The sequence below is a fragment of the Rattus norvegicus genome, chromosome 10 (genome assembly GCF_036323735.1).
Source record: "Rattus norvegicus strain BN/NHsdMcwi chromosome 10, GRCr8, whole genome shotgun sequence".
NCBI lineage: Eukaryota > Metazoa > Chordata > Mammalia > Rodentia > Muridae > Rattus > Rattus norvegicus.
The window spans coordinates 10821127-10838099 of NC_086028.1; the positions used below are offsets into that span (position 1 = coordinate 10821127).

At 44.9% G+C, this 16973-nt stretch overlaps 1 long non-coding RNA gene across 1 annotated transcript; it reads right to left on the bottom strand.

Moving 5' to 3' along the window:
• Positions 1 to 4051: 4051 nt before the first annotated feature.
• LOC108352213 (uncharacterized) lies at positions 4052 to 9441 on the bottom strand. Its single transcript, XR_001840390.3, has 4 exons — positions 7774 to 9441; positions 7332 to 7449; positions 4550 to 4763; positions 4052 to 4312 (listed from the first exon to the last, which is right to left on the bottom strand). It is a non-coding gene; the product is annotated as an uncharacterized LOC108352213 (long non-coding RNA).
• Between the last annotated feature and the right edge of the window lie 7532 nt (positions 9442 to 16973).

Below are 16973 nucleotides of genomic sequence, written 5' to 3' on the forward strand. Positions count from 1 at the left end.
CTAAACCTCTGAACTGTAAGACAGCCCCAGTTAAACGTTTTGCCATGGTCATGGTTTCTCTTAAAAGAGTTAAAAAAAAACTAAGACACTGCTCTTGCAGAGGTCCTATGTCCAGTTCTTAACACCTGTCCATGACATCAGTTTCAGGGAATCTTCTCACCTTCAATCACAGTAGGCACATACTTGGTGCACATACATACATGAAGGCAAAACACACACATAAAATATTGTTTAATGTAAAGAGTTTAAAATGGAGCTACCTATAACTGACCAACAAAGCTCCTATGAGACACCAGAGGCTAATTACCCAGTGCCAGGAATGTATTCCCTCTTTTGGTGTTCTTGGAAAGTAATGTCCCCTAGACCCCACAAACATTATAGGCTATTGTTTATATCTTATGATCTTCTGGTTACCCTCCAGAAGGTAAGACTCTACTGCTGAAGATTCCGCATATTTGAATCATAGAACAGAGAAATCAATCTGGTACTCACCTGGAAGTTCCATCCCCACTAGCTAGCTTTCATAGTGCTGGGAGGTGCTATGCACCCTACCAGAGAAGAAGAGTAATCATAATAGCACCCATCTGTCAACCCTGAGAGATACTATAGCAACACACCTAGCAAGACATGCCCATTGGCACAATAGTGGCACAAATGTTATAGGAGTAACCAAACACTTTCTGGTTAAATTTAAAGCCAAGTCCAAAAGTTTAAACCCATACCTGGCACCCATAGCAGAGCCAAAACTCTGTAACTAAATATGCCACGGATGAGCCCCAGCTTGAAGAGAGGTTCTGAGGAAGAGGTGTTCAGGAGCAGCAAAAAGAACAACTCAAAGTCAAATCCTGGGTACAAGCTGACAACCTGCTCAACAAGGCTTTCTCTGGAGATCTCCAGATAGCTTATCCAGATAGCTTAGCTCTAAAAATCAAAACCCAATCTTCTATTTGCATAACAATTCAGTCATTTACTCCAGGTTCCCTTTGATTATCCCAAGAATCACCATTCCAAGACCCCAGGCCCTTGCTTCTTAGAAACAGCAAGCACATTTTTTTAATATTGCTTATTAATTTTTAATGAATTCAGAGATCTGCCTGCCTTGGAAAGCAAAAACAATAGTATCTACCTGCCTTTGTAAGCATAGACAATAAACTATCTTGGCAGGATCCTGTCCTGAGATTACTATTTCCACCACTCGGGGCCTAAACTAGCTCTTTCCCAGGCCAGCCTTGAACTCAGGTATCTGCTTGCCTATGTATCTGCATACCTTTCTGACAAGCTGGCTTATAGTGTAGCTGCCTCTGTTTTGTTTTGTTTTTTTTTTTTAGGTCCATAAAGCCCCTTATGTAATTCATATTGCATCCTTATATTTTGAATAGTTGAGAAATCCTATTTATATGTTTTTGAACTCACGTTTTCAGAGTTCTTTCTCACAGCCTTAAAGACTATCCTGAAGATCACACACCATATACCATTTTTACTAAGGACATAGACACACCCTTGCCTCCCAAACTCAAGCTGTCTCTGGTTATCATTCACCTTGGCAGAAAGGACATTCCCCAATAACCTTGGCAGGGAGAATATTTTCTGAAGGAGGAACATGAAGATATATACACAAATAAACAAACAAACACACACACACACACAAATATATATATATTACAAACAAGCCTCACACCCAACCCATACCCTGCTAGCTCTGTTCCAGGGGCAGGAAGTGTGTCACACCATCCCTTCCATGACCATGCAGGTTACAGTCCTTAGGGGAGAACTTCTCACTCTCCTAAATGAGCACAGGATTATACTGATTCCTGATGATTTGTCACTATACCCATGGATTAGAGTATCTCTCAAACCTCATCACAGAAGCTTCCTTTTTGTAGTAGATGGTGATTAACACAGAGACCCACAACTGATCATGGTTTCCGGAGATAAAAGACTGTGAAAGGCTTAACCCTAAATGTGTTGTGCACATCAAACACACACCCTCCTCTAAAGGTTCAGGAATCATTGTAGAAGATAGAACAGAAAAACTGTAATAGCCTGAGGCAATGGTTGACTACAAGGAAAACTGTTCTTCAGACACATATGACCTTACAACAGTTGAGACAGCATGTACAAAAGCCTGTACAAACTCAAGCCAGACTAAATCCCAGCATGGAGGCAGGAGGTAGGCATCCCTCCATAGGGAGCAATTGATACCTGCTGCAAGAGAGCAAGTCAGTTTTCTTTAAGGATATGGCCCCTGGTGGTTTGATCATGCTCCAGTGAAAGACCATACATTCAAGAGCACTTGGGCAGCACAAGTTAGACTTGATGAACGTTTTTTAAAAGAAGATACAGTGTTGGATGCTTGTCAATGACGGGTGCAGGGAAGAGAATGGGGGACAAGAGACACAAAGAGGGATGCCAAGACAAGAGTCCGATCAAGACGACAATTTTATTTTTCCCCAAGGCTGAATTTATACCATAACAGGGGTAACAGAGGGAGGGGGGAAGTAAGAAACATTTAAGCAGGCCAAGGACACAATATTCGTGTGGTCAGGGAATAGGCTGATGTTGACAGGTTGTCAGAAAGGTCACAGGTTTGTCATATCTATTAGTCAGCAGGATGTTGGTTTTTCAGAAAGGTTACAGGTCATCACATTCTTGACGTCAGATGTATTTCTCAGCAAGGTCAGAGCTTTATCATATTATTATTCATTTTGACCACCAGATTTGTATTAGTCTTTTTGCAGCTGGCTGGGGATTTTCCATGAACCCAGTCATACTTAATTCTAACCATAATAATAACATTAATAATGGAGTGCTTCAAGGGCATTGCTCACAACATCTCCCCCTTCCTTATAGTCAAATGAAAAGGTGGCCAAATGGCCATGCTGTCCTGGAATGAGCCCCTCGGGAACTGCTTCTGTCTTAGGTTGGAGTGATATTTGTCACATGGCCAAGAGAATCTTGTGGCCAGGTCCATCATGGGATAAGGCAGCAACTAATGGCGGCCCCCCTGTCTTAGGCCCTTCATTGTGAATATATCACTCTCTTACCCATCATTGACTGTCCAGCTCAGCACGCAGGGGTGACAATTCATTGATTTTTCAGCAAAGACATCAGGACAGCAGGCAGAAAAGAATGTTGGCCTCATTTGGCTGAAGGACAAAAATGTCCTTGCCTGGGCTGGGAGATGTGTAGGGGAGCTTGGCCCTCATCAAAGCATCCTCCATAGCTAGCCTATGATAATATACCTGAAATATTTGCTGCTATATTATCTACCGGTTGTTTAATAAAGCTGGTTAAATGATTAAATGTCCAAGTACCAAAAAATATAACCAAAGAAGGCCTACTAGGGGGCCCAACAGGGAGGGAAGCAGGGTGGACAACCAAGGGGAGGTGGAGAACCAATTTTGATACCAGTTCTCAGCTTTTTCTCTTCCTCATTTTCTCTTTTTTAAGCCTTCTCTGACCTGTTTCATGCTTTCTTTAACCATATTCTAAGGCACAGGAAGTATCCAAACACTGCCTTTCTCTTACAAACCAGAATTCAGTGTGATTGCTCAAAGTTGGGAAATTAAAGATAAAAAGCCAATCAGAAAGAAGTACACTTGTTAGCATATACGGCCAGACAATTGTTCTTTTTGATTAACTTCTGACTCTTAAAGACAGTGTGGGTCAAAATTAAAATAGTCAAATACACATAAAACACTGCTTCATAATTTAATAGATGTGGAAGTTTAAAATTGAATGAATTTATATGATTATGAATGTTTACCATGAAATATCACAGAAGGGATGCCACCAGGCAGAGAATTACAATTTTCACTGATATTAAACATCATAAATAATTTGGAGAAACCTCAGCATTGAATTATAACCATCAGAAAGAAAAAAGACATACATAGATATCCCGTGCATGTTATGTAAGAAATAAGCAAATCCCAACTCAGTACAGTGCAGTATCAATAACCGAAAGTTAAATGATATGTTGATACATAGAAGGAAAAGATCACCTGTTGACTGCCATTGTTGACATTCACAAAATAATTCCAATAGACAATTCATGTAACAAGCATAATTGCATTATCCAAAAAGCCAAACCCTACAAAAGGTATCGAATTGTAGAAGAACACATATCTCATATGGAGTGGGTGGCAGAGCTTCCAGTTCTTCTTGTGCGATGGCAATGGACTTGAAGCAGTGCAGTTCTTGGAGCAAGCAGCTCCTGTCGGTGGAGTGCAGGCTGTAGATGAAGTCGCGTGTGCCCTGCACCATGTTCACATGTTCAGTGCCTCCATGCGCTCCTTCTTGGAATGAGTACCTAGAAGCCCGGAAGTAGGAATGCACAGGCTCTTTTAACAATTTTATGGTAAATATTATCCCTGTATCAGCACCTGATTGAAACATTCTAAGACCCCAAGTGTATCCACGTGTCCAATCCTGGTTTCAAACCGCAGAGGTAAATTTAATATTTAGGGGGATGCACCATTGTAGGGAGCGGCGCGGCGAAGTAAAGATGGCGCCGACAGCCAGCCCCGTCCGAATGTGAATAACTTACCGTGCATTCGCAGGCTTGTCCCGTGTCAGGGCAGCTGTATGATAATGAGGTGAATCTGGCGCCCTCCTAACAACAGTACTGCGCATGCGTGGGGTTTTGCACCTGCCGTCAGTCTGGCTGGGGCGGTACTATGCTAATGGAGGTTCATGCCGCACCAATCTCTGGAGGACGAGTAGCTGGGATGACAGTGGGGTGACTCGTGCCCCACCAATCCCTGAAAGAATATTAGCATACTGTTGTGTATATAAGGCGAGCGGCTTTGCCGCTAGGCGCGGTAACATTTGAAGCTGTAACACTTGGAGCTGTAACACTTAGGGCTGGCTGCCACCGCCTCCCTGTATCAACAATGAAGGTGTCCTGCAGTAAAGGCTGTTGAGAAGAATCCAACCATGTTGCGTCTTCCTTGCCGGACAAGGTGGGCGAGACACACCATCCCCTTGTTTTAGAATTAGAACCTTCACAACAGGAATCTGGGACATGGATATTAGTAGGATGGGAGATATTATAAGTCAAACAACACAATGTATTAGGTGATAAAATTCTTAAGAAGAGAGGAAAGGGGCCAGGCAAGAAAGCTAGGGGGTGGCCTGGTGAGAGCTGCTGGAACAACCAGATCAGACAAGTAACATTCAGTCACACAGTTAAATGAGGAAGCTTTCGCGGGATGAAACAGCCATTGCAAAAACAAGCACGAGCTTTGTGCCTGTGAAACAGAAAGGCAAGCAGAGGGGCAGCTGGGGTCTGTTACTGGCTGTCTCTCTGGACTTAGATTTATCCTTAAGGAGTACCTCCCTTCAGTGTCAGCTCCGTGGCTCTGCCTCTCAAGAGACCCCAACCTCCAAAGGACACTAGGCTTCCAGTAAGAACTAATGACAAAAGGGTGGAGAGATGGTTAGGACCTGGGTGCTAGATGCCAAGTGGCCGACAAAAGAATTGTATGGTTCGTCTGTTTTAGCGGGGAAGTTTCTTCCAGGCTGTCAGACACTCCTGGCAACCTTGAGCCAAAAGACCAGGAGAAAATAGCATCTGAGTATTGAAGGAGGCTCGCCCAGGGGTGTGATCCAACTGAAGCCTCGGGTATCAGAGAGCAAGCTATAGTCAGAGATAACTGGCTGTAAGGACTCTTTCTGCTGCCATTCCTGAGGCAGGAGTCACAGTTGAGCAGGGCTTCCTGCCTCTCATATCCAATAAAGAAATTGCTAACACTGGAATACTGACCTTTAATAGAACTACAGCCCTCCCAGGACTGCAGTAGTAGCCCTTCACCAAGCTGTCTCACTGGGTTAAGGGCCCATGGAAAAGAAAACATTGATCCTGACCTTGGTCACAGCCTCTAGCTGGAGTAGGCTGAAGAGCAGGTGCCGAGACTTTCTCTCTTATCATCCTGGAGTAAAGCCTGTTCTGTCTGGCAAAACAAAGTTCCTCGCAGTCTGCTGCAGACTCTTTCTGAAACTACTTTAGGGGCTCCCTGGCCCCTGACCTGGGGCATTTTGACCACAGGGGCAGGAACTGACTGCTGCGGGGATAGGATCAGAGGCACTCTCTGTGTCAATGATGACTAACGGGGAAGGTGACAATGTTGGAGACCGACTCCTCTCTTAGGATAGGGCCAGCAGATAAGGCAGGCTCCCTCAGAGAACTTCTTTTAATGAACGCTCTCCTTCTGTGAGCAAGTGTTGAAGGTCTGGCCACTGAAGGCAGTGATTGGAATTTTTTTCAGGGCCAAAAGTCTCATAATAGTCTTAAAAATAATCATTAACTCTCCACTATCTTCTTGCTGTTAAAGCGTCAGCCCCAGCCGGCCTCATCACCTTGAGACTCCTCTTGCACCAGCTAGGCCTGAGCTGCGCCACTGCCCACGCGCAGCCCACAACTCTGGCCATTGCTACCCTCAGCCTGTCACCCTCAGCCCCATACTTCCCTACTCTGTGCTGTCCCTTCCTTAGAAGCTGTGAATGTCTAAACAACAAGGAGATCCTTTCTTCAGGACCCAAGGCAAAGCTTTCAGGGTCTTGTTAATGCCTGCTTCAGACAGGGTCACTCACTAACCTGGAGTCCTTCATACACATGTGCGATGAACTGTTAACAGCAGCTAGACTAGGCAAGGGGAGCAAAGGGAGGGGCATCTCTCCTTGGGGAGAGAGAAAGACAAAACTCCCATGGGAGAAAACAATTTCTCTCAAGCAAATTATTTCCAAGTTAAGCACCAAGAGGACCAAGTAAAACTCCTTGACAAACAAAACAAACAGTTCCATGATTTCAAACACAGTCATCAGTCCATGATTTCAAACACGGTTGTCAGTCCAAGTCCAAAAATGAAACAAAAGCCAAAAAGACACTTGACAATACCACAGAAAACAAACTAGACAAACAAGATCAAGACAAGGCATCCTATAACCAATTTCCACAGATGCCTGATAAATTCAGTACCTGGCCCAAACTGCAACTTAACCTTAGCTGCTTCCAGGATGAGGCAGACCATCTGATCCCACCTCCCAACAGGATTCTAGAGTGTCCTCTAGATTCCTTTCTCCACCTAGAGCATCCTCTAGGGCCCGTGGTCTGTGACAACTAGCATGTCTGCCTGTCACAGCCCTAAGCCCTTCACGGGACCCACAGTAACCACCAAGAGGACTCTAACCCCTCTCCAGGGGGGACTCAAACCCTTCAGACAGCAAACACAGACAACACAAGACAACATGAAGCAAAGACGAGACAACACGACACAGAGACAAAACAGAAAGTAACACAGAACACAAAACACAGATTTGCTCGAGCTTACCTCTGATCTCTTCACCAACTGTAGTCTAGGGGGAGCACAGTTCCCAGTTGATGCACTAAAATGTTATGGCCTTACATCAGGAGCGCCACCCACAGAGCACAGATTGACAAAGTGACCACTGCAATAGCATGAGGATATAAGGTTTTTAATCCACGTACCAGGGGCTGCTCATCCATGCAGGGAAAGGCAACTCAAAAAGCACACAACTTCATTACAGAGGGCAGACTTCAGCAACAAGGTTAGCCGATCCATTAAACAATCACTAATTCTGCACTATCTTTTGTGTCAATTGTTCCCTCTTGGGGGAATTATGGACAAATATTTCCTACAAAGTATAAGAATTTCTTTAAATATTTTTTCTTAACCCTATTCTTCACATCCTGAGTGACTCCCCGAGTCCTGTCACAAAAGGTGACTGTAGAATGCTTGTCCCATCACTCACCACTGAGATCTGCATCGTCCGGGGAGAAACACGCACCAAGCCTCTGAACCAAGGTCCGGCGGTCCATGGTTGCCAGAAGCCGGGGAGCAAAAGCTCTGGGGGGTGGGGCAAAAGCTCTGAGGGGGAGCAAAGGCTCCAACAAACAAGGAAGACAGGCTTGCCTATTCATGGGGGACGACGTTCTCCTCCAGGAGACCTCCAAACAGCCCCATGTTGGGCGCCATTTGTCAACGACGGGTGCAGGGTGTACCTGGAAGAGAATGGGGGACAAGAGACACAAAGAAGGACGCCAAGAGTCTGATCAAGGCGACAATTTTATTTTTCCCCAAGGCTGAATTTATACCATAACAGGGGTAACAGAGGGAGGGGGGAAGTAAGAAACATTTACGCAGGCCAAGGACACAATATTCGTGTGGTTAGGGAGTAGGCTGATGTTGACAGGATGTCAGAAAGGTCACAGGTTTGTCGTATCTATTAGTCAGCAGGATGTTGGTTTTTCAGAAAGGTTACAGGTCATCACATTCTTGACGTCAGATGTATTTCTCAACAAGGTCAGAGCTTTATCATATCATTATTCATCCTGACCACCAGATTTGTATTAGTCTTTTTGCAGCTGGCTGGGGATTTTCCATGAGCTCAGTCATACTTAATTCTAACCATAATAATAACATTAATAATGGAGGGCTTCAATGGCATCGCTCCCAACAGATGTTCAGTAAAGGGAGGAAAGGAGCCACTGAATTTATTCTCCTGTCTTCACATCTATTTGAAGTTCTCATTATGAAGAGTTGGCTTCTTCTTGTTATGGTTTTGTTTTATGTTTTTTGGTTTTGAGATAGGGTCTCACTATATAGCCCAGGTTAGCCTGGAATTCATAAACAGCCAAAGCTGAACTTGGACTCTTAATCCCCTATGAAAAAAGAAAGAAAGAGAGAGAAAGAAAGGAAGGAAGAAAGAAAGAAAGAAATTAAATCTGTTTTTCCTCCCAGCTCCAGCTCCATGATGACTCTGAGTCTAATTATTTATTATTAAATACCTAGGACATAGCTTCGGCTCATTTCCTGACTAGCTTATAACTTATCTAACCCATTCAAACTAGTGCATGTCTACCACTTGGTTAGTTACCCCTCCTTCATCTCCTCAGTGTCTCCCTCAGCCTCTAGCTCTTATCTCTCTCAGCATGCCTCCTTTTATTCTCTCACTATTTCCCAGAATCCTCCCTCTTCCCACCTCCTATTTCCTGGCCCAGTTCATTGGCCATCAGCTTTTTTATTGACAAGTGGTGCTATAGAGATTCTCTCTACATTTTCCCATCTCTGTGCCCCAGTGCTGGGAGTTTTTTGTGTTCTTTCTGTAACAGCCCTTCCCACATCTGCCTCTTCACAGGCTGGTGTGCATTTATCACTTAATAAATATTTGTTGGATACCAGTGTGATGGTCCCAGCCAAAGCTATATAGTGAGACCCTGTCTCAAATTAATTAATTAAAACTGTTGGTGTGTCCCTTTAGTTCTTCTTCCCTTTGAAGCCTAAGAACTCCCCCAAATAGTTGAAAAGCACAAGGGAGGGCTCAGTCCTGAGGGAGGCCTCACAGTTAGCATCATCCCATGGCCATTTAGTAGTCATTCCTCTGAAACAGAAATCTATTCTTATGAGACTAACAAGTGCAGAATTTCACCATTAGGACCAGTAAGATGATGGCTCAGTGGATAAAGGCATTTCTCACCAACTCTGATGACCTGAGTTCAAATCCCTAGGACCCACATAGTTAAAGGAGAGAACCAACTCCTATAAATTGCCCTCTGAGCACATCTACACTGCCACATGCAGGTGCACACTTGTGTGCACATCGCGCACACACATGTGCATGCACGTGTATACACACACACACACACACACACACACACACACACACTCATACCAACTAAATGTAAATTTAAAAGTAAAAATTGCTGGGCATTAGTAGCACAAGTTTTTAATCCCAGCACTTGAAAGGTGGAAAGTGGTGGAACTCCGTGAGTTCAAGGCTAGCCTGGACTACATAGTGAGTTTCTAAGGTCCTGGAACTACAAAGGTTTGGGGCAGGTGGACAGACAGAAGAACTGGTAAGGTTGAGTGAGCTCAAACCCCATGAAACTCAGAATTAAGAACAGTAGGAGTGGGACTGTATTAGTCAGGGTTCTCTAGAGTCACAGAATTTATGGAATATTTCTATATATTAAGGGAATTTATTGTAATGGCTTACAGTCTGCAGTCCAACTAACCCAACAACGGGCAGCTGTGAATGGGAAGTCCAAGAATCTAGCACTTGCTCAGTCCTGTGAGGCTAGTTGTTTCAGCTGGTCTTCTGTATAAATTATAATCCTGAAATGGGTTTCAACAGACGTGCTGGCAAGTAAGTGTAAGCAGGGGAGAAGAGCGAGTCTCCCTTCTTCTAGTGTCCTTATGTAGGCCTCCAGTAGAAGGTGTGGCTCAGATTAAAATTGTGTACCACCATGCCTGGATCTGGGATTTGCTCTGTCCCAGGCTGACCTTGAACCCAGAGATCTGCTTGCCTCAGTCTCCTGGAATTAAAGTTGTGCCGTGTACCACCTTGCCTGGGCCTAAGCTTTTCATGGCCACTATGCTTCAAGATCTTGATCAAAAGTGTGTTTCACCTCATGTCAAGATCCAGATCAGAAGTCTCCGTCCTCCAGCCTCAAGATCTGGATCACAGACGTGCCCTTTGTTTCTGGATTGTAGTACATTCCAGTGTAGTCAACCTGACAACAGCAGTCACCATCACAGGGCCAACTCCCTGCCTAACGCTACCAACTCCGGAACACATGACCATGATACCCACTGAGATAACCATGACAATAAGTCGTGTAGGGAGAAAACACCTGAAATTCTTCCTCATGCAAATAGAGCATCACTAGCATCTCAAATTGAGCCAATGGGAAGCACCTGTCCCTGCATTCCACCCTACCCTCTCAATGTCTATTAAGTCCTTATCCACACGGAATAAAGTACACAAGTTATTTCACTGATAATCGCCTGAGAGTGGATGTTTTACTGAGCTGTAACACTTTGGGGCAGAGTTTTCTCTCCTGAATCATTCATCGGTGAACCCGGGACCTGCCTGGCAGCCAGGCTCATGCCCTTGCCACCCCTGCAACCCCTGCCACTGCTTCCAGCACTGTCACTGCCTCTGCCACAGCAAGACCTGGGACCCCAGTTACCTGCCCTGCTCAGGCTACCCTTCTGAGAGCTGTGACACTTTGACCATGGAGGATGACACAAAGGAAGACCTTGTCTAATAAATAAATAGTAAAAATAAATTTGGGGGCTAGAGAGACGGCTCAGTGGTTAAGAACACTGACTGCTCCTCCAGAGGACCTGGGTTCAATTCCCAGCACATGGTGTCTCATAATTGTCTGTAACTCCAGTTCCAAGGGGACTGCCCCTTCTGGCCTCCACCAGCTCTGCTTGTACATGGTACACAGACATTTGTGCAGGAAAAATACCGATGCATAAAATAAAAATAAATCTCAAAAAAATTAAGTCAAAATTATATCCTGAAAGTATAGATGAAGGCCTTGACACCTGTCTACACAGATACTCTGGAAGCCTCCTGTCAGAGCAGCTCAGAAAAGACACATGGTGCTGGGGCCCAGGCCCAGGGCATGAGACACCATCTAAGGAGTTCTGTCTGTGATGGGGTACACTCAGCCACACTGTCCTCAGGCAACTGTCTAAAGGCTTGCTCCCACATTTGCCTCACCTGTGGCTCAACAATGGGCCAGTCACTCCTGAGGCTGGGTCCTCCCCTTCTCTCCCTTGTCATAAGTGTCCATCAAGGCTCCAGGAATGCCCCTCCCAGTCAGGAGCAAAGGAGTAGAAAGATAGGATGCAGTCCATGATGCACTAACCCACAGACAGCACCACCGCACAAACCAGAGGCTGAGACATCATGGAAATTAAGTCAAAACTGCACCAAGGTCCTGGCTCACCCCAGCTATCCAGTCTGTTACACAAAAACAGATAAATGTTGGTGTGGATGTAGGGAAATTGAGCCTTTATGTAGATCTGGTGGCAAAGCAAGCTAGTGCAGTCATTGTGGAAACCAGTATGAAGGTTCCTTAAGAAACTAAAAATACAACTACCACCTGAACCAGACATACCCCTCCTGGGTATTTACTCAAAGGAATCTTAGTCAGCACACCACACAGATACCTGCCCATCCCGGTAGCCACACATGCACACACCAGTCAGCCGTAGCAGCCAGTGGGGCTGGGAAAGCTTCTGCTTGCTCAGCAAAACATATAACCCTGCTCTGATGTGCTCAAGAATACTGTGTGCGCTTTAGCTCCACCACAGGCCCCTCCCTGCACAATCTCCTGAGAATGAGTGGAGGTTAATGAGACTGTCGCTATCTGCTGAGTAAGTGCTGGCCATGCAAGCTCCCTGCCTTGAGGTGGATTCCACAGATGGGCCCAATTTGCCCAGGAATGCTAAGAAATGGATTTACAGAAGAGAACCCAAAGCTGCAGGTCTGTGTTGAGTGGAAAAGCTTTCAGTTTCCAGGGGGGTCTCTTGTCTTTCCAAAAATGGCAACCCATACTTCAAAGATTTGTCTTACGTGTGTGTGTGTGTGTGTGTGTGTGTGCATGCGCAGGTGCCCGTGGAGGCCAGAAGAGGGCGTCAGATCCCTGGATCTGGGGTTATAGACATATGTGTGCTAGCCAGCGTGGGGTGCTGGGAACCGAACTCAGGTCCTCTGCAAGAGCAGCAAGTGCTCTTAATCACTGAACCATCTCCTCCACCACTAAACCTAATATTTGGATACAGCCTTTTTTAAAGTCTTTCTAATTTAAATTTTTTATTCAATATATTTTATGTTTTCCCTCCCCCAACCCCTCCCAGATCCTCTCTACCTTCTTACTCTTCCAACTTCATATTGTCTCTCTGTCTCTCTGTCTCTGTCTCTTTGTCTCTCCCTGTCTCTATCTCTCTATCTCTCTATTTCTTTGTCTCTGTCTTTCTCTGTGTCTCTCTTTGTCTCCCTCTCTCTATCTCTCTCTCTGTCTCTCCCTCTCTCTCTCACTTATCAAACCACTCTCTCACCATGGAACAAAAACTCCAAGAAGAAAATGGCTGTTCATACCCCATTTTATTTGCACACCCAGCTATGTACGGATACGTCTATCATATGCACCCAAATACCTGTGAACTGAATGAGAGAGAGAACAGACACACTGGGAGAGGAATGAGTGACCACACACTGTGCTGGCGCCTGTGTGTGGGAAGGCCATGAGGAAGCTCAGGACTCTACATGCTAGCCTTAAATTTGTATTTAGAGGAAGGAGTGGGGCTGGAGAGAGGACATCATGTTAATCCCAAAGCCCTCCATTATGCAGTTTGGTGGCCTGATGCATCCAGGCTACCAAGTACCACACAGTCCTTCCTGCATCCTGCTGGACAGTGATGAGCAACAAGTAGCCAGCATCCTTTCTACAGGGTGAGCTGCAGATGCTGAGGCAACATCACCCCGCAGAGTTGAGCTTCACCTCGGAGAACATGGCCTCCTTCTCTGAAGTCCCCTCAGGACACCTATGGGCATCTGAAATGGACATCAGGGTGACCATGGGCGGGCATATCCTACACTCAAGATTTTACTGAGAGGAACTGCAAAGATTTCAATGTTATGGCTTCTCGTCACTACCTGACCTTGACATCCATCTAGCTTGTTAGCAAGTGGAGTGTGCAGCCCCGTGAAGGAGATTAAACTGTCCTCAGTCCCCAGGGATTAGTAATTGACTCAGGGCACATCTCTCTGACTTCCCTGGGACACTGTAACTATCTGGGTGTTGTTACCATGTATCCCAAGCAATGGTGACCAGCACTCGTCCCTAACCAGAGTTTCCTGTCAAGCACTAAAGTGTTCTGCAAGATCGTGATGATGTAGGTAAAAAGAAGTGGGGGAGGGGAGTTGTGGCAAATAAAGCCATCAACCATAATTTTTTTTCCGGAGCTGGGGACCGAACCCAGGGCCTTACGCTTGCTAGACAAGCGCTCTACCACTGAGCTAAATCCCCAACCCCTCAACCGTAATTTAAAATAAAGCATTCGAGTAATAAAGACCGTCTTGGGAGGCAGCTCCTTGGGTAAAGCACCAGCCGTGCAAACGTGGATGTGAGTTCGGATCCTAACATTCGTGTGAGGAGTCAGGCATGGTGGTGCACTCCTATAACTCCAGCACTCGGGGGTGAGGAATGGGGAAATCTTGAGGCTCGCTGGCCTGCTAGCCAGACAAGCCAAAATAACAAGCTCCAGGCTCAGTGAGAGACACTGTCTCAAAAATTAAAGTGGAGCTCCAGGGAGACACCTGAGGACCAATTCTGCCCTCCAGAACTGCTCACATGACAGGAGAGACTTACTTCTGAAAATTGTAACAGTAACACATGTATGTGCATTAATGGAATTTTTAAAAATAATTTGAAAGGGCTGGAGACAACAGATCAGCAGTTAAGAATACATACTTCTCTAGTTGTGGGGATGGGGTGCACACACACCTTTAATCTCAGCAGCTGGGAGGCAGAGGCAGGAGGATCTCTATGAGTCAGGCCAGCCTGGTGCAAAGTACAAGTTCATATATATATATATATATATATATATATATATATATATATATATATATATATCATATGTATATACATACATATACACCATATATATACACATATATACATGCACATACATACATACATACATACATACATACATACATACCTTGCAGAGTACCTAGCTAGTTTGGTTCCCAGCATCCACACTGGGTGGCCCACAACTGCCTGTTAACTCTCTCTCCAGGGGGTCTGATTCTTTCTCCTGGCTTCTGCAGGCAACTGCACTCATGTGTACACAGCCCCATATAGACACACAAGCAAAACACTTTATTAAAAATCATTTTTGAAGTAGGAGAGCGGAGAGATAGCTTCCCAGTTAGAGAACAGGCATTGCTGCAGACCTGAGTCCAGTCCCCAGTACCCACATCAGGCAACTCCCAGCAGCCTGTAACTCGGGATGTCTGTGGCCTCTGTGGGCACCTACACACCCTTGTACACAGCTACACAATGACGAGCTGTGGTGGCTCTTACTGGTTGTCAGCTTGACTCCATCTGGGAATGGAGGGCACAGCTGTAAGAGACTTGGTTTGAAGTTGGTGAAATGGGTCCACTTCTAGTCCGAACCTCTGAGGTAGGAAGACGCGCATCTTTGATTTGGATCTCGAGGCAGGAAGATTCATGTCTTTAATCTGGGCCACGCCTTCTGCTGGAAGACTATACAAGGACGTAGAAAGCAGAAGTTTTGCTCTTTGCTTGGTTGCCTGTGGACTTTTCAGCCCACCTGTGCAGATCTTGTCTGCTAGACCTGGGATCTGAGGACCTGAAGGAAAGGGGTGGAGCACAGTCTGATGCTGTAGACATCCTTACTTCAGTTTCAGTGGACTTTTATACAGGAATGTAACAAAGAAAGCAACGATCTAAGGAAGGTTGTTGGAGTTGAGAAAATCATGTAAATAAATGCCAGTAAGCACATACTAAATATTAACAGAGTGCCCTTACCCAGAACTTTCTCAGAACAGACCAATTTAAACACAACAGTGTAGCATATACTGTAAATTTTATCTGGGAAAGCACAAAAGAAAAGCAGGAGGCATTTCCAGATTCAGGATGCACTGACCAGACTGGGTCTACAGTTATATTCTGACATCCAACAAGAATGAACATATCTTACATTTTTAATGTAAGTGTCCTGTCACAGGAGGCACAAAATCACATCCATGATAATCTAGAGAACAAAATGCAACTGAGGTAGAAGTTTCTCTGCCGTGTTTCCTGGAGCCTCCCTCTTTCACAGTTCTCCAAGGCAGTGCTCGCCATGAGTCATTCTTTTGACAGTGTGCTGACACACGCCCTTGCCCTGCTAGCACATCCATTCCCTCACTGCCATTGGAGCCTACTTCTTTGGAGTTGCAGCATATACTGGAGACCAGCTGAGATGTTCAGCCCAGTGCCTTCCAGGCCACAGTCAGCTGGACTGCAGTCTATAAGTCATTCCAATAAAGATAGATAGATAGATAGATAGATAGATAGATAGATAGATAGATAGATAGACAGACAGACGGATAGATCATTGCTCTTTTGCTATTCTTGTATAAAAGTACACTAAAACTGAAGTAAAGTTGTCTGCATCAGAGAAAGGGAGAGTGGGTAGAGGGATGTTCATTTACTCTAGATTCTGTTCCTCTAGAAAACCCTAACTAATACATACATACATACATACATACATACATACATACATACTCACATATGTAATTAAAATAACAAAAACAAATGTCTTAAAGTAAGTGTTCAGATTATTTCTCTGAAATATTTGTTGGAAATAGCACTGTGGAGTATTTTGGTTTCTCAGCAGAACAGTCACTTACGGCGTGCGCATATCCACCAGGAGCTCAGCCTACAGAAAAGTTGGGCCGACAAGATGGCTTGGGGAGTAAAAGTGCTTAGCCTACAAGCCTGATGAGTTCATTCCCAGGAACCCACAACGGAAGGAGAAAACAGGTTCCTGAGAGTTGTTCTCTGGCCTCCATGCATGCGCACATGCAGGCACAGGCACACACACACAAACACACACACACACACACACACACACACACACACACACACACACACACAGAGCAGTTATAAAAATAAATTATAAGCCTAGAAAGATAGCTCAGTAGTAAGAGTGCTTGACCCTAAGTCTGACTAGTTCAATCCTAGGGTCTCATATAATAGAAGGAGAAAAGCAATCCCATACATGTGCCATACACACACACACACACCCCACACATGCACAAATAAATAAACATAATTCTTCTAATTTTATAAATAAAATGGTAACAAACCCCCAAAGGAAAAAAAGCTTAGACTGAAGCTAAACCTGAGACAAAAACAAAGTGCTTTGCATTTTGCTGCTACCAGTGGATAATTCTCAGCAACAAGAGACCCTAGAAGACCTCAGAAGTAACCCTGTGACAGATGTAGCCCCCCGTATGGTATAAAGGACATGTTCTGTGAGCAGAAACCACACACAGTCACTGTTTAGACAACCCACTTCCTCTGGGCTTGTCATCCCGCCAGGATTTAACAAGAGTGAGAAAACTCAAGGGTAGTGCTC